This window comes from Camellia sinensis, chromosome 10, assembly GCF_055761805.1.
Source record: "Camellia sinensis isolate YWXY chromosome 10, ASM5576180v1, whole genome shotgun sequence".
Lineage (NCBI taxonomy): Eukaryota > Viridiplantae > Streptophyta > Magnoliopsida > Ericales > Theaceae > Camellia > Camellia sinensis.
The window spans coordinates 9056229-9075420 of NC_138970.1; the positions used below are offsets into that span (position 1 = coordinate 9056229).

At 36.8% G+C, this 19192-nt stretch overlaps 2 long non-coding RNA genes and 1 pseudogene across 2 annotated transcripts; 1 reads left to right on the forward strand and 2 right to left on the reverse strand.

The window, feature by feature from the left end:
* The first annotated feature begins 1290 nt into the window (after window positions 1–1290).
* On the forward strand, window positions 1291–5643 carry LOC145801552 (uncharacterized). Its single transcript, XR_014343163.1, has 4 exons — window positions 1291–1470; window positions 2305–2405; window positions 2503–2833; window positions 3984–5643. It is a non-coding gene; the product is annotated as an uncharacterized LOC145801552 (long non-coding RNA).
* Window positions 5644–7972: 2329 nt separating this feature from the next.
* On the reverse strand, window positions 7973–9702 carry LOC114312095 (uncharacterized). Its single transcript, XR_003646739.2, has 2 exons — window positions 9465–9702; window positions 7973–8652 (listed from the first exon to the last, which is right to left on the reverse strand). It is a non-coding gene; the product is annotated as an uncharacterized LOC114312095 (long non-coding RNA).
* Window positions 9703–10658: 956 nt separating this feature from the next.
* On the reverse strand, window positions 10659–11630 carry LOC145800123 (uncharacterized; annotated as a pseudogene).
* Between the last annotated feature and the right edge of the window lie 7562 nt (window positions 11631–19192).

Genomic DNA, 19192 nt, shown 5'->3' on the forward strand with positions numbered 1-19192 from the left:
GTGACACTTTTTTTAATTGAAATGCCACTAGAGCCTTGTATGTTTGTGGCTCTATGACATTTTTCTAAAAAATGCCCCCAAATATTCTTTTTGTGACATTTTTTAAGAACATGCCACTAGTATGGTGTCACTAAAATACACTACAACAAAAGTAGTCTTTAGAGACGAAAACTAATGACGAAAATAAATTTTGTCACAAAATACGTATCTTTTAATGACGAAAATAATATTTCGTTTTCAAATGTACCATTTTTAGAGACAAAAATAAAATTTCGTCACCAATCTAAATACATAATAAAAAAATTAGGTGACGAAATTATTTTTCATCATTATTTATATTTTTTTTGTCACCGAAGATTTTCCCGCTATTTTTTCAGAGGGTATCAAAATTTTGAGACTTTTGGTGACGAAACAATTGGTCACCAATTATAAAATTATTAATGACGAATATATTTTTGTCACCAATAATTTTTAATATTTTAATATCATTTAGTGACAAAACTATTTTTGTGGCCAATATTTTTATCTTTGGTGAAGAAATAATTTTGTCACCAATAAATGATTTAGTTGCTAACTATTTTAGAGGGAAATGAAAATATAATGGCGCCTATGAAAGCAGATCTGTTCTTCTTAAAAAAAAAAAAAAAAAACTTGTTATGCTTTGTTATACACACAGACCTCACACACACACCCACACACACAAACACACACAAAATAATTTCTCCATCAAACCTAATTTCAAACACACACATACACACCTTATACTCATTCACGGGATTGAGTTTCCTCATCGCTGCTGCTAACATTTCATCGATTCACACACATCACCGGTGTGCCGATCGGCTCACCGCCAACAGCCTTTCACTATAAAATTGATTTGATCACATAGTTATCGATATCCGATCAACGTGATATTTTATAGGTGTATAGTACTCGACGAATTCTACAAATTAAACGGTTCAAATTATCAAAACGAAATCCGTGATAGGCCCTCACGAGCCCAACAGTACACTTCAGTCCTAAAGCCTCATCCTATTTTTTTTTTATTTTTGTTAATTTGCGACGACTTTTCAAACCGTTGCAAAAAATTAATCTACTAATATTCCACCAATACTACAATAATACATATAGGTCGCACTTAAAAATTTAAAACCATCCTACTTTTAATTCAATGTGTCATAAAAAAAAAATGTGTCAAGTGAATTTTTTTTTTTTTTTTTTTTTTTTTATCTCAGCAGCCCGCAGCCCACCCCCACAAAGAAACAAATCATTTTTTATTTTATTTTTGAGATTCCAAACATATCTCTCAATCCTCTCTCCCTCTCTCTCTCTCTCTCTTCAAGCCCTAACCCTAGTCTTCTGCATATCCCTGATCACCCGGCACCCGTTCGACCAGCTGAGAGTGACCAACGGCAGCGATCGGCGAGCGGCGGCAATGGCAGCAATCGGCGAGCAACAGCGGCGACTGAGGTATTTTCTTCTCTTCTATTTTCTTCTTCTCTTATCTTCTTCTATTCTTCTACTATTTTGCTACTTCGATTTTTGTTGAAATCGACCCTTGATTCTTTACTTTTGTTGAAACTAGCCCTTGATTTTTGTTGAAATAAACCCTTGATTTTTGCTCTATATATCTCTCTCTCTCTCTGCCCCCTCTCCCCCAATTTCAAACCCTAACTATAATTTTCGATCTCTCAGATCTCAGCCTCTTCTCTGTTCTATATCACAAAAGTCATTTTGATTTCATTTCGCATATTTGAAGTGTTTCATATGTTAAAAATGCTAAATGTTCGATGCGTTCATTTACATGTTTGTTTATCTGCATTTTGTTGATCTTTACCTCTCTTTCTCTCTCGTTCACTCATCATATTATTTTCCTTGTGGCCTTCACTTTGTGTATTTAATTCAATTCAAAGTTTGAAACCAGGTGCCATAGTGATTGTTTCTTATGTTTTGAATGGCTTACGATTGAAATTTGCACTAATTATGGCCCAGCAATTTAGTAAATTAAAGACAATCTTGGAAACATAAAGATTTATGGGCTGTGAGTATCTAAAGGAACCAAAAAGTCATGGTACAAAAAGTTTACTCTTAGACTGCCCTTAAATTTGAAATTGAAGTTTTATGGCTTTCAGTACATACCCAAGTATATAATTGTTGGAAAACTATATAAATTGACAGAGCCCCCTTCTATTTGAATGTTCTGTTTCCTAATGATGGCATTGCAATTAAACATGTAGGATTCACATTGGAATTACCCAAGTATTTAAATGTTTCCTAATGTTTTGTTTCCTATGCAACGATCAGAAAATTGGTAATGAGATCACTTCTAATGCCCATCTACTTCCAGCAACCAATGCCAATTACATAGATGGTCTTGCTATTTTTGCCTATATGAATTCGACAAGGTATCTCTTTCTCTCTCTCTCCTTTTCTCATCTTTGTTCCTGTGCATATATTTCAACTTACTCCTTTTGTTTTCTTATTGGTTCCATTACATAACAGTGATCCACGAGGTCGTATAACGGCTACAATTATAGAACTGAAGCAAAAAACCTGCTCCAATCATGGCCCTTTTCTCCTATGCTTGATATGATGCAACAACAGACCAATCCAACAAGAAACCCTCAAATTGAAATCCCTAGAATGATGGCAAGTAGGCATGAAATCATTAAGGAACCACCAGTGCAAGTTGCTCTAGAAGATAAGATGTACGTAGCGGTGGGAAAGGAATTGAAAGAGAACAAATCAACTGTGTTATGGGCATTGCACAACTCAGGAGGAAGGAAGATATGCCTCCTTCATGTTCATGAACCGGCGCAATGGATACCCTTAAGTAATTTCTTGCTGCACGCTCTCCATATATATGTTGCTTGTTGAATTTCTATAGAATTGCTATTTTGTGTTATACTGATATTGTGCAAAGATCATATCCGTTGACCCGGATTTCTTGAATCGAATCTATGATCCAAACTTGATATAGTATTGCTTCTTGGTTACTTTGTGGATAAAAATCAAATTAACATATAGTACAATCTAAAGTCATGCTTAATTTTGTTCCTATATTGACTTGCGTATACATTAAAATTGTTTGTAGGTTTATCAAATATTATCGCAAACTATTATGTAAAGCATATTTTATGCGAGATCATTCTTTTCTGACTTTACATACACATGAAAATGTCTTAACAAGAATAAATATGCATTTGTTCGCTTGCTTTCAATCCAACGTCATATGAGAAATCATATCTATTCTCAAAACCTTATTCTAGTAGAGTTTGTTAGTTTGAAAATTTAGCAAGGCTTGTACAGCGCATGGAAGCTTCTATATTCATATATAAATATATTATTAGTTTTTCTTTTTGGTGAGAAAAAAAGAAAAAGATCTTTTATTGGGTGACGCATAACTTATGATCCTTTAGTTTTTTGAGAATAATATAATCGTTTAAAGGCCACTACGCAGCTCCAATCCTATTTTCCACGATGCTGTGAGGGTTGGATTGGTTGACAGTGGAATTTATTTTTGTTCTTTGATTAATGAAAGTGAATATTTATCTTTGAAAGCATTTTCTTTTTTCTTGGCCTGTGTTAGTTACTGGGTTGTCTAAACTTCTGTGATTGGCTAATGCAAGTTGGTTTGTTTACACTAATTAAAATGAGTACAATTAGTTGGAGTAGCTTTTATGTGGTTTTTGTCCCCTTAATCTTAATACATTTTTATTATACCCATTTCATAAACAAGCAGGGAGAGTTGTATTCATTTTAGTTGTTTCTTGTTTTCTTCTCGTAAAAATTTCCTTTGCCCCCTCTCCCCCCTCCCCATTTGCTCTTTCCCCCCTTCCAACACTTCATTTATATTGCTTCTGATGTGCAATTCTCAGTGATTCTTGACACGGGTTTTATTGGATGAAGTGTAAAGATGGTTTTTATTGATTACTTAAACATGCATGTTTATGTATTCTATTTTCGATATCTTTTGGTTTTAGTGGGTACAAAATTTCTAGTAAGCCAACTGGAGGAACATCAAGTCAAGGCATACCGAGAAACTGAGAAGCAAGATATGAACAAGCTTCTGCGTGAATACAGCATGATTTGTGAGCGAGCGGGGGTATTATCTCTGCTTCTAGTTCTTTCACTGCATGTAAATTTTATCGTTAGTATTTATAATTATATTGATTTCATGAATCTTGATGTCATGCAGCAGAATGAGTTGATGTTAGTTTTACCAAAAACCATATAAGAAAATTCTATAAAATATTTTTGCAATATATAGCATAAGAGCCCATTACAATGGTTTAGGTTTATGTTTGCAAATAGCTCCATGCTACTAGTTTGATACTAAAAGTTAGGACTTCCTTTGTATTAATGAATCAGTGCACGCACTGAACTTTCTTATCTATTTGGCATTCTTCTTATATAGGTTTCTACATACATATGCTTCTTTGATTAAATACTTGCACAAGTGACTGCTCTTAGTTCAACGGCCGTCTCAAATTGGAGTCACCACAGCATGAAACAATGATCCTTTGGGATTCACAAATCCGAACTCATCTATTTGAGGCCTAAATCATTGATAGTATGGCCAGATATGTAAGCTTACCCATTTCGTGGTTTCAACATAAGCTATCATAGGATTTAAGCTTTGAATGCAGCAGATACTAAATGAAGGATACTTAGTGCTCATTTGGGAAGTGACTATTTTAGTTGGCTTTTTGATTGGGTGTTTTGGCTTTTTGGCTATTTTAACCAAAAAACCACCATCCCAAATGGGGCCTTAATCTTTTACTACTTGTCATAATATGTTGTATGCGTTTCTTTTTCTTATTTATTTTTTTATGTGATGTGAAGCTGTAATTACTCTTTCTATATTATTTTGGTAATGACAAACGTAAAAACTTTATTGATTTTGGTGAAGATACTTCTTTTGATGAGAAAGTTAGGTTTCCTTGTTCTTTTTGTCATGCCCTTTATTTTTTCATCGTTCTATATATGATAATTCAGCACCAAGGCACACTATTGCCTTTTGACACTGGAAAAGTTCCAGTGCCATATATTCATTCAAATTCACTTCTAAATGTTCCAAGGTACTTTGTGTTTAACACTGGCATTTTTACATTTATTCCATGGTTGTTAAACCAAGCTAGTGAATTATGAAACCCTTATCATGGAACCATGTATTATTAGATTCATATTTTCATTGACTGTGATAAAGTTTTCTCCTATTTTAAAACTTGCTATGTTAATTTCTACTTTATTCCGTCTTTTAGGATACTGCTGACAGTCCTCCACCTGATGAACAGGCAAATAGCATAGCAAAATGAACAAATTGCAAGGTTTCAAAAGTCAAAGAGGAAACAAAGCACGGTAAAATTTGGTTTCAAATTTACTTTGAAATTTTTATTTTTTCTCTTCTAGGTTGCATACTAACATATTTAGTGAATGGTTACCTTAATTTTTTTTTTAAATGGCAGATTGGAGATGAACGAATTTGGTAACCTGCATAGCAAGAGTTTTTTTTGTTAATATTACCAGACACATCCATCACAGTGTAATTGTACTTTTTGTTGATATTACTAAACATGTATTTTGATTATGTTGTTGTGGGTTATGATTATGTTGTGATAAATTTTATCTTTTTGTTGATATTTTTTTGAATAGATTAAAAGAACAAGTTTTTGTTGATATTACCAAATGAACAGGTTTTTGTAATGATTCGTAATGGGCATTATATCCAGCAGGTTATTAAAATGCACAAGTTATTTTAATTGTGTGGTAGTTTTTGATTTTACTAGAATAGATGTTATAGTTTGGATGTTATATATTAATTTCTTGATACTATGAGACATGTATTTTGCTTGGGTTGTTTTATGATAATGAATAGTTTAATTTTATATTGATTTGTATTAGATATTTTATTTAATAGATTATTAAAATGTACAGGTATTGTTTATTGAAAAAAATATATAAATTGCAAATATAACCCTCTACCCCAATTTTTAAAATTTATTTATTATTGGCGACAAAAAAAAATTGACACTAAAACTTTCTAATCCCAACAAATATTTTCGTCACACATTCACTATTTCATCACTAAATTAAAATATTTGTTGACAAAAGTTTTCGTCACTGAAGGGTTTTTTTCTTCCATTTTTTGGTGATGATATTTTCGTCACTAAAAATTCTTTTGCTATTTTTAATGACGAAATATTTTGTCACCTAAAACAAATATAATAAAATTTTATTTAATTCTAGTGACGAAATGAACATTATAGGAGACAAAATATTTAACATTTAGTGACGAAATATTTCGTCACCAAATACCAATAATAGGTGACGAAATAAATTTTCGTCATCAGGTACTTTTAGTGACGACGAATTGATGACGAACGTGGTGACGGAATTATTTCGTCACAGATCAATTTGGTGACGAAAATTTCACTATTGGAGACGAAGTAATTTTGTCATGAAAGAACCATTTTGTTGTAGTGATATGTTTTTGTTGTAGTGCTGTGACACTTGTTCATTGAAATGTCACTAGAACCTTTTATGTTTGTCATTTTGTGGCATTTTTCAAAAATGTCCCACTAGGCCAAGTTTGGCTACTCAAAATAAGTACACACTTTTTATCTTTTTATCTTTTTTCCATCACATCACCTCTCTACTTTTCTGCACATCTTTTCGTAAAAAGACAAAAAGTACACTTATTTAGGTCATCTCAAACAACATATCATTTTTGTGGCATTTTCTAAAAATATGCTACTAGTGTAGTGCCACTAAAGTATGTTTTTGTTGTAGTTTTGTGACACTTGTTCATTGAAATGTCAATAGAGCTTTTTATGTTTGTTGTTTTGTGGCATTTTTAAAAAACGTGCCACTAAATATCATTTTTTGTGACATTTTTTAAAAATATGCCACTAATGTAGTGCCATTAAAATATATTTTTGTTCTAGTAACTCACATAAGAGATATAAGAAAATAAATAAATAAATAAATACATAAGTAATCGAAATCATTTTGAAGAACGTAAAGATTTTTAAATTTAGAAGTCTCAAATCATTTTTGAACAACTCTATAATTTAAGGGAGATATTTTTGGACAACGTCGATGCATAGAGTTCGGTAGTTCGGTTCTGACGCCTGTGTCGGCAGTATGTCTTTTTGTATTTGAGCACTTGTTTTCAGTTTGCAAAGAACCCTACCAATTTTGTACTATTGATGGTTGGAACCCTCAATTATTGTGTAATTTTAGGCCTTGCATTGTTTGAGAGGTCTCTTACAAGTAGACAATTGGAAATGTTTGTTTTTGTTTTTAAAAATTAATTTCAGAACAAAAATCTTTCTGTTTTGTTTTAACCTTTAAAAAATTTGGAGAAAAAAAATTGAAAAAAAAAGGCCATTGCCAAACCATTCATGTTGTAATTAAACTTTCTGAAATATCATTTAAATAGCTTCTGGAGTTTGATTTGTTATTAGGGTCGAAATTTATTTATTTTTAATAATTTTTTCAAATAGTTCTTAATCTCACTTTTTTACAATACGTTATTAAATAGTTAATAATTCCTTTTAATTAACAATTCTTGGGCCGAATGTGATTATTTTTAAATAATAAGGTGGATAATGCTACACCACAATTTTTTTGTCGAGTGTGAAAATCTGCATTTTTGTTAGTGTAATTTTCTGGTGTTACATTAAAGTATTATATTAGAGTGTTATATTCACAAAAAATATAAAGTTTTTGTGTGTTACATTAATTGGAATTTTACGTTTTGAAAAAATATACTAAGGAAATTTTTTTAAATGTTACGTTGTTACATTTGAAAAAAGTACATAAATGATTTTTTTTTTTAAGAATATTATGTTGTTGCGTTTGAAAAAAATACACTAAGGAGTTTTTTTGTATGTTACATTGGAATATTACGTTTTTTGAGTGTTACACTTGAAAAAACATATTAAGGAGTTTTTGTGTATTACATTGATTGAAGTGTTACGTTTGAGAAAAGTATACTTAGAAATTTTTAGTGCATTATAATGGAATGTTACATTTTAGAAAAAAATATACTAAGAATTTTTTTTTGAAATGTTACGTTTAGTAATTTCAATATTACAAGAATAGCAATGAATAGCATGGAATCAATGAATAGCAAATGACCAGGTAGCTTGCTCCGGCAGAAGCACGTGTAACTTGCATCACCGTGGGCCCTCGGGAAGTACTCTTGGCTGAGGCTATGTATGGGTTGTTGTTTCACAACTTCCGGAAAAGGCTGGTGTTTCGTCTTGGAAAAGAACCCTAAAACGTTGGCAATTATGGATTTTGTAATGCTAACAAGATGGCCATTAATAGTGGACAGCAGTCCTACCTCGGTGAGTGACTCATACAGGTTCTGGTAGAAGAGCTATACCATACAAGGATAAGTGGGCGCTGTCACAGTGCAAAGGCCCAACTATTGCCGGAGTTGGAGCTGCTCAACGACCCAAGAAGTGACCGGGTCACGCTAAAATATGTGATGTTAAACTGTGTGAGCTTGTGAAGCGGGGGTAAAGCCCACTTCAGTCGTGGCAACTCAACTGGTGGTGGTGACAGTGGCGGTGGTGATGCCGAGAAGGTGGAACCTCTAGCCTTTTTGGAGGCCCGAGCGGATATTTGTCGACTTACGTCCTGCATACACCAACAATAGGCACATATACCCGTGAAACCAATATGAGAATCAAATAAGATATTTAAGCACAAGTCTGCCCACTAAAATACCACATGCAATAATCATCAATTTTTTTTTTTTTGAAACCTAAAACAAAATAAAATATAATAATATAAACTTACATATTAACATTTTAACAAGTATTGAATTAAACTAACAAGTAATACCGAGATAATAGAATACATCTAAACAACTAAATAAATAGATGGAAAATACAGTGAATTAGAAAGGTTAGATATTAGAATTTTTTTAAAAAAATTTGTTTTTGTATTTATTTTTTTGATAGAGAAATGAATGAACTAAAATAAAATATGAATAAAAATAAAAGGAACAACAACTAAACTAGTTACACAATTAGTTATTAAACTAACTGCTGAACCTAAAATAAATAATTTTTTTATTTTTTATTATTATTATTATTATTATTATTATTATTTTACAAGATATGAAACTTAAAATAAAATAAACTAGACACATTAACATTTTATGTAAATAACGTCTGATTAAACAAATGAAAATAAACTACACTAACAAGTAAGGAATTAAACTAACAAAGAATAAAAAAATAATAATAAAATAAATAAATAAACAACTAAACAGCTAAATAAATAAATAGACAACTTAGGAACTAAAATGAATTAGAAAGGCTAAGTATAATTAAAATGAACTTTTTATAAGGATGATCAATATATGATGACTTGAACAAAAACAAAAACAAAACTCTACTTATCTACTCCTGCACCCACAAATCTAAACAAAAATGAAGGTTTACCTTGAAATAGTGGAGAAAGAGAGAAAAAGAATGGAGATTTGCCCGAAAAAATGGTGATCGCGTAGACAAAGAGGATGATGATGCTTTGATGGAAAAGTAGTGGTGAGTGAAAGTTGAAAGAAGAAGAAGAAAGAAGAAGTTGGTGATGGTGCGGTTGATAAGTTTGTGGGTTGTGGGGTTGAGAGAGAGAGAGAGAGATAGATGATGAGAGGTAGAGAGAGAGTGTAGTTGGGAAAGTGATGGTCAAAAGAGGGTAGGGTTAGATATATTATTTTATTATTATTATTATTATTATTTTTTTTTTAAAATGAATATAAAATAAAATAAACTAAAATAAATAAATAAATAAAATGAATAAAAAATTTGAATTTTTTTTTCAAAAACGAAAATAAAATAAATAATAATAATAATAATTAATTAGATAGAATAAAATAAAAACTTTTTTTTTTTTTTTGGAAACGACGTTCTGCACGTGCGGGGATCAAGCCACGCGTGCGCCTCTATTGCCGCACCACTTGCCCGCACCTACAATTAAAGTAGGCTCAAATTTGGGGACTGGCTACTTGGCTGCACGTGCGGTGGGTTTTGCTGCATGTGCAGGAATTTTTTTATTTTTTATTTTATTTTATTATTATTTTTTTTTTACTTCCTTAACCCAACTTGTACATTATTTCACAATCAAAATAAAAATAGCCTATGAAAAGAAATAAAGTTCAATAAAAGTATAATCTTCATACGAAAATCACGAGTACTACTTTTCTTCCTAACAATATTTGTAACTTTCCTTATTCTCCAACAGGGTGATAGACTAGGTTGATTCGATATCCAGAATCGAGGCACATATAGCTAACTTTTTTGGGGTTGCCATACAGAGTTCAAGCCAGGGTGGTTTTGAAGCAATCTTTACACCCCTAGGTATTTAAACAAAACTCTAGTCTCAAAAATTTCAAACCTTTGCGTTCTAGGCTTTGTCATTCGAACTCTAGTTTCCATCGTCTAAGTTAGTCTTCTAAGAACTCACTACAAACACAGTTAGGTGGCTATACCAGACCGTCAGATGCCGTTCGGACGCGGTTAACATGAAAGGAATTACACCTTTAGAGGATTTAAAGTCTCCTAGACGCAAATAAAGCACAACAAGAATAAAGAAAAATAGAATAGAATAAAAAAGAAAGAGAACAAGACATCAATCTCTCAATCATAGTAAAAAGGGTCCATCAAAACAATGGACTCAATCATATTCCCATTCCGAATCCCCTCCATATATGGCTTCAATCTTTGGCCATTCACTTTGAAAGTGTGGCCATTCTTTGGATCTTGCACCTCAACGACACCATGAATAAATGCCTCTACAACCACAAAGGGACCATCCCATCTTAATCTGAGCTTACCCAAAAAGAGTCTCAATTTTGAGTTAAAAAGCCACACTTTTTGGCCGAGTTCAAAGGATTTTCTATTAATGTGCTTGTCATGGAATTCCTTAGTCCGAGCTTTAAAAATTCTCGAACTCTCATATGCATTATTCTGAATTTCCTCCAACTCATTGAGTTGCAATTTCCAGTTGAGCCTAGCCGCGGCCATATCGAAGTTAAACTTCTTTATGGTCCACAACGCTCGGTGCTCAAGTTCAATCGGGAAATGGCAAGCTTTGCCAAACACCGTCCTATATGGTGACATCTCAATGGGTGTCTTATAAGCAGTGCGGTAGGCCCATAATGCATCAATCAAACGTTTTGACCAATCTTTCCTATCTGGCCTCACCGTTTTCTCTATTATATGTTTCACCTCCCTATTTGAGACTTCCACTTGGCCACTAGTTTGAGGGTGGTATGGAGTGCCCACTTTATGAGTGATAGAGTATTTCTTAACTATCGACTCAAAGAATCGGTTACAAAAATGCGTACCTTAGTCACTTATTATGGCTCTAGGAAACCCGAAACGACTAAAGATGTTTTCATGCAAGAATTTAATTATTACTTTATGATCGTTTGATCGGGTGGCTATTGCCTCTACCCACTTAGACACATAATCCACTACCAAGAGAATATACTCAAACCCGAACAACGACGGGAAATGACCCATAAAATCAATCCTCCAAACATCAAAGATCTTTACCACAAGAATAGGGGACATTGGCATCATGTCACGTTGAGATATCGAACCCATTTGCTGACAGCGTAAACAAGTTCTATAAAATTGATGGGCCAATAAAACCCGCTTTATAAAACCTTGATGGCCGTTTTATGTCCACTAAAATGACCGCCACATGAAGACGAATGATAAAATGTAAGAATGCTATGCACTTCACTCTTTGGCACACACCGTCAGATTAATTGGTCGGAGCAATATTTAAACAACTCTAGATCCTCCCAAAAATAATACTTGACTTGCAAAAAGAATCGGTCTTTGTCTTGCTTAGACCAATTTTGAGGAATTTGCCTAATGGCCAAGTAATTCACAATATGTGCAAATCACGAGGGACTCGCTCGTGACACTACAAGAAGTTGTTCGTCTAGAAACGAATCATGCAAAGTTAAAGGGTCACTATTATACTCAACAAGGACTTGGGAGAGGTGATTCGCCACCACATTCTCAGATCCTTTTTTATCTCGGATCTCCAAGTCAAATTCCTAAAGCAACAATATCCATCTAATTAACCTAGTTTTAGTCTTTTTCTTTGATAATAAATACCGCAAAGTGGTATCATCAGTGAAGACTATGAACTTGGAGCCTAGAAGATAGGATTGGAATTTATCTAAGGCAAAGACCACGGCTAGCAACTCTTTCTCGGTAGTAGTATAATTCAATTGTGCATCCGAGAGAGTGTGACTAGCAAAGGATATAGCATATGGTGCCCTATTGACCTTTTGACCCAACTGTAGACACCCCATTTTTGACCGCCCTTAAGACTTGGGCACTACTGATGGTTTGCTCGGTGTTGAGAGATGTGCAAGGCAAAGAATCAGTTTCTTCGGCTAGAAGAGAGGCAAATCTTTCAAAACACTTTGTTTAAGAGTTTGGAGTTGAAGAAAAGAGGAAAGGAGAGGAGAAAACTAGTTTGGGAGAAGTTCGACATGAATCCGGGTAGAAGCGAGTCGAGCAGCCCTCGCTGAATCGGGCTTATCTGTCTGTACACTTGGATTTTAGCTATGGGGCCACCACCGTCGGAAAGCTTACTTCCGGGGCTTCATTTTGCACTCAAGAATCTCCTAGAACCAAGTCCGGGTGGGGGAGATATGATCAGTTGAAGTTGGGTATCATCCCGGTTGGATCGAATCTGCGCGGCTTCACCAAAATGGGCATAACTTTTTCCACAAGAGGAATTTTAATGCAAGGTTTGCGCCATTGGAAAGCTAACTTCCGGGGCTTCAATTTGGACACCAACCGGCACTTTTGTGACCTCACCGGCCACCCATCGGCACTATATTTATCCGACCGGCAATTTATTGTGCCGACCGGCAAAATATTATGCCGACCGGCACTTTATTTTGGCCGACGACCAAATTTTCTGGCCGGTTTGCACCATTTGCACCCTCCAAGCCTGGTGCATGCCAGCTGTGCCAGCTGGGATGCACAGACCCTACTCCACGTGCATATATGTGGCTATTTTGAGCCTTTGCACACCCTTTGACCCTTTTTTTGCACCCTTTGCTCAAAGCTTCTTGAGGAAGCTTTGACCCCTTGTCTTGGCTTCCTCAAGAAGCTTGCACCTTTGCATTAGCTTCTCTTAGAAGCTTGGTCCCTTTGACCCTTTTGTATAGCTTCTTTGAGAAGCTTTATGTCATTTTCCTTGCTCTATAAAAGGAAGCCATCCTCCTCCTTTGTTTTGGTTCAGCAAAACCAGACCTAATACATACATATAACATATATATCACCCTCTCTCTCTATATCTCCCTCTCTCTCTACATTTGGGAGTGTTATAGTGATCAAACACCCTTGTTCTTGGGCCATTTCTTCATCAACTCATAGCACAAGGCATCCAATGCCCATTCCAGCAGCTTGAGGCTGTCCTCCAGAGGTTAAAAGCTCCCAAACTCAGTCCAAAGGTTGCTAAAGTTTGGTTCTACAAGGGTGAGTCTCATTTTCCCTCTTTTGCGCATTTTTTTGGCCTATATCTAAGCCATAGTTGCTTGCACTTTTGGGCTCCGACCTAAACTTCAAATCATCATATTTTGAGGTCCTCTTAATGTTTGATTGAGGACCTCTTGCTGTTTGAGGATAATAGCTAGCACTTCCTTCTTTATCTCTCCTTTAGGCCCTAATCTTGCATGTTATTTTTGGCCTATGTGTAATCTGTTTTTGGGGATGTAGTAAATTGTAGATAGGCTTATTTTGAGCCCTTCTTCAACATTGAAGAAGGGCTCAACACTGTTTGGGACTTCCATGTTGTACTCCCTTTTATATCCTCTTTTTGGTCCCATTTTTGTATGTCTTGGCAGCCCCTGATGTTGCTGTTTTTGGACTTTGGTCCGAACTAAAAACAGTCATATTTTGACCCCCTTGTCATGTTTTATTAAGGGTCTTTGGCTGTTTGATGAATGTTTTGCATACTTGCTTCTTTGGCCACCTTTTGGCCCATTTCTTGCATAAGAGCTTAGCCCTATCCATGTTTGTTTTTGGGGCTTTTACAGTTCTGTAAATGTGCATATTTTGGGTCCCTCTTCAATGTTGTTGAAGGGCCCTAACCTATTTGGAGTTAGCAGCTGTGAGTTGCTACATAATCGCATGTTTAGGGCCGTTTTTGTATGCCATTTTAGCCCCATCTTTGCTTGCTGATTGGCCATGTCATAAACTGTAAAAATTCTTGTCTCAGAGCTGTCTTGCTTCTGTCTTCATGCTCCATGTCCATATTATGCATGCTTTGTATAGCTGTAAGCCATTTCGGGTGCCTAATTTCGCATTTCGGGAGGAATTCCATGCATCGGGCGTACTTTCGCCTCATTTCGGGGCTGTTTTGCCCCTCATTTTGCTGCTGAAATCCCATTGGCATGTTTGCATATCATTTCCATGCCATTGCATTGCGTATGCCATTGCCTCGGTTTGCGTGCCCGTGTGCACGCATTTCGAGGCACTCCATTTTCATTCATCGGCCTCTTATGTGAGTGTGGCTGAGGCTCTCTCATGTTAGTATAAGTCCATGTTGCATTCTATATGCCATTTTAGCCATTGCATTGCATACGCCATTGCCTCGGTTTGCGTGCCCGTGCGCACGCATTTCGAGGCACTTCATCTTCTTCCATTGGCCACTGTTTTGGGCCTAACTAGAGCTGCCTAATTCATGTTTAAGACCATCCCTTGCTTATTTTCATGCTCACCTTGCATGTTTGCTTGTATCGGCATGTTGCATCCTTAGCTCGTATGCCTAGGTTGCATTGCATTGGCATGCATGCCTTGCCTCTTGATCATGTGATAGAGGTTGGGCTTTAGTTTGTTTGATTGGTTTGCATTTCATTTGACATGAAAGTTGCATACTTGATTCCTTGGGCCATCATGCATGGAAATGCGTGATTGGTGGTCCGAGAATCGAGGCACATGCCCCTTTGAGTCATTACCATGATAAGGGACATGAATGGTGCATATATGCCTTGAATTGTGCTGCCATGCTTTGCTTTGCACTCTGTTGCTGTCAATTGCAGGTTCTGCAGACATTCCTTGCCGACCGGCAGTATATATTGCCGACCGGCAGTAAACAAGCAGCCGATGGATTCATCTTGTGCCGATGACTACACCACACTGCCGGTGGCGATTCTACTCAGCCGGTGGCACTCCTCAGTGTCCAAGGAAGCAGTCCTGAGGTTTTGGTAGCCTTCAGAGGAGCAGAGGAAAGAAAACAGAGGCAGCCTACGCATGGCGGCACGCTTCCCGAGGCAGTTTACTGTTTTCTTAGAATAATTAATTTGTTAATTAATTTGTAATATTTAATTAGCTCGCGTAGTTAATTAATTTGTAATATTTATTTGGTCCCTCCGAGCGAGGGCAAACTTGTAATAAGTGTGGGTGCGTGTGTGTATGTCTTCCAACCCCCACTTCTTTCTCCCTTTTATTTACCTGCTTATGATGGTAGATTAGGGCACATTTATTTTAGCATACCTTATGCTATGCATGCGTGCATTCATGCATTTGTTGACATGCATTAGGCTCGGTACATCACGCTAACTGCATTCGTACTTCAATTCAAAAATTGACTATGTGATAGTTGATCGCATTTCATATGCCATGTTTAGGGCTAGCCGGGCCTGCCTAGATCGCATTTTGCATGTGATGCATTAGCCACTTTTAACATGAACTAGGACATGCATGTTTGCTAACTAGTTTACTGTTTTGGCACGGAGTACGATGTAAGTATTTTTGCTTTAGCATCCAGCATGCGTGTGAGTGTTGCCATGACAGTATGCTTGCCATGCGGCTAAGTGCTTACATGAGATAAACTGCTTGAATGCCTGTGGGTGGAGGTCAAATTGCTTAAATTGGGATAATGCGTTAAAACTGCGATTTTTTTTAAGCCCACTAGATAGTGGCAAAACCATCTTTTCCAAAAGCCCACTTGAAGGTGGCAAAACCTGCATTTTAGCCTACTTACGAGTAGCAAACCATTTTCAAAACGAACATAAAATGTTTTATTTCCAATTTGGGCGATTCGGTCTATACTTGTTTGCTGCGCGCATAACATAGTAATTCTAGGCTAACAATTGGTTTAAGAATATATAAAGTTTTCAAAAACGGATATCACGGTTAGTAGAGGCCGGTCTTCGGACCGGGCGAAAGGGGGTGCTCATAGCTGACCTTCCCCGATCGTACCCAAGCTCCCGAGCCGAGACAACTCCGGTGATGACGGACATGTGGCCTTCGGCACCGAGTCAGGGTTTCCTAAATTCTCCCATAAAAAATATTTAGGTGGCGACTCTGTATCTGGCAAAGCAGTCCATGTTTGGCACTACTTTTTCAAAAATCTGTTTCTCAAAACGATTTGCCAGATTTGGACTCTTTGGTTCAGATTAAGAACCGTGACACAAATCGAGAGTCCGAACTGTAGCATGAGGCCCACGCGGGCGCGTCTACACCAACATAGCCCCAACAGCATAATCTGAGGTATCACATATGATTTCAAAATGAAGCGACCAATCCGATGATTTCATGATTGGGGCGGTGGTAATGGCCATTCTCAGTGTTTCAAAAGCCTTCAAGCATGCCTCATCAAAGATAAAAGGCGCGTCCTTAGCAAGTAAACTACACAAAGGAAGTGATATTTTACTAAAATCTTTGATGAACTTACAGTAAAAACCTGCATGTCCTAGGAAAGACTTAATTTGACGCATAGAATTGGATGGAAGAAGGCCTGCAATGAGGTCAACCTTAGCTTTGTTAACCTCTATGCCTCAAGGGGACACGATGTGTCCCAACACTATACCCTCACGAACCATAAAATGGCTCTTTTTCCAACTCAAAATCAGGTTTGTCTCCACACAACGAATAAGGACTTTGGTTAAGTTTTGGAGACATTCCTCAAAAGATGGCCCAAACACGGAGAAGTCATCCATGAAAACCTCTAAAAATTTCTCCACCATGTTAGAGAAAATGGCCATCATGCACCGTTGAAAAGTCGTTGGTGCATTATATTGCCCAAAGGGCATGCGCTTGTATGCAAAAGTGCCAAAATGACAAGTGAACGTGGTCTTTTCTTGGTCAGCGAGGTACACCGGGCTTGATTATACCCCAAGTATCCATCAAGAAAACAGTAAAAACCTTGCCCCGCTAACCTCTTATGAATTTGATCAATAAATGGCAAAGGAAAATGATCCTTCTTAGTCATGGAATTCAATCTCCTATAATCAATACACACTCGCTACCTAGTAGTGGTTCGTGTGGGGACCAAATCTCCTTGCTCATTCTCTACAACAGTGATGCCCGATTTCTTGGGCACCACTTGCGTGGGACTCACCCACTTTCTATCCGAGATGGGGTATATAATACCCGCATCCAACAATTTTAACACCTCCTTTTTCATAACCTCCTTCATGTTGGGATTAAGTCTCCGTTGCATTTCATGAGAAGCTTTGGCATCCTCCTCTAAATGTATATGATGTATGCATACAGAAGGATCTATCCCTTTCAAATCAGCCACAGACCACCTTATAGCACTCCAATGTGCCACGAGAACACTTATTAACTGACTCTCCTACTCTGCAGTCAAGTCAGATGCAATGATGACTGGTAAAGTATCCTGGGGCCCTAAAAAAACATACTTGAGTGTGGCTGGGAGTGGCTTTAACTCAAGTGTAGGTGGTGTGACTAAAGATAGTATGGCGGGCTCTCTAAATAGAGGAGGAAGTGACTCAAATCGGGCTTTCCACGGAGGAAAATCTGGTGTAAAAGATGAATTGAGTAAAGTGTTCACCTCCTCAACCGACCCGTCAATGTCAAAATTTTCAAACTCGAAATGAGCTAGACAAGCCTCTAGAGGGTTTTCTACAAGAATGGAAGGTAAAGCCTCCTCCACAATCTCATCTACAACATCTACAAATAAGCACTCCTTTCTCTCATGGGGTTGTTGACATGCTTGAAAAACATTGAGTTTCACTTGTATATTCCCAAACGAGATTTCCATAAGCCCGGTACGACAATTTATGCATAGATTGGCTGTAGCCAACAAAGGTCGACCTAAGATCACCGGGATTTGCTTCCTAGAGCTGGCTACCGGTTCCATATCGAAGACCAAAAAATCAACAGAAAAATAAAAACTATCAACCTTTACTAACACATCCTCAATCATGCCACGTGGCACTTTGAGAGACTGGTCAGCCAACTACAGAGCAACAGTAATAGGCTTCAACTCTCCAAGCCCAAATTCCTCGTACACAGAGTACGATAACAAATTGACACTAGCTCCTAAATCTAACAAGGCCCTATCAATGAAATGGTCCCTTATAATGCATGCAATGGTTGGGGCACCTAGGTCTTTAAACTTAGGGGGTGTGTCATTCAACAAGATGGAGCTTACTTGCTTCGTGAGTATAACTTTTTGGGACATGTGTGTCCTAGATTTACGCTTTTGCATACAAAGGTCCTTTAGAAATTTAGCATAGGAGGGTATTTGCTTAACCGCCTCCAACAAGGAGAGGTTGATTTTTACCTGTTTAAAGACCTCCATCATTGCTTCCATGGATGTCGTCTTCTTATTAAAAGGGGACAGTGTATCAAGGCATTGGGAAAAGGGTGCCTTAGGCACATATGGTACCTTAGGCTCATGTGAAGTGCTAGAGAATAAGTCATCCCCCTTAGGTGTTTCTCCTTCACTCTTGCTCTCATTGGGTGTACCACCATGGTCACACTTCTTAGCCCTGATTGCATCAGACGCAACTGGTCAAGACTCTAACTTCCTCCCACTTCTGAAGGTAATCACCGCTTGCACCTGTTCATTGTGTTTTTCATTCCAAACCGACCATTTTGCCCCATATTAACACTTAGGGTTGGCCACGGTCTGACTCGGTAATTTTTCCTTCTCTCTTCTATTCATGTTATTAGCCATTTAACTTAATTGGGCCTTTAGTTTGGCAATGGAGTGAGTGTGGGAGCGAACTACTGGTGCTAACCTCTTAAGTTCTGAGAGAACTTCTAACACCTGAGTCTCAAAGACATAGTTACCTTGAGGAATAGGTGGGAGTTGTAGTTGCCAGTAAGGTTATGGGGTTCGGTAAGGTTGCGATGGTCGATTGGAAGATTGGTTGGAA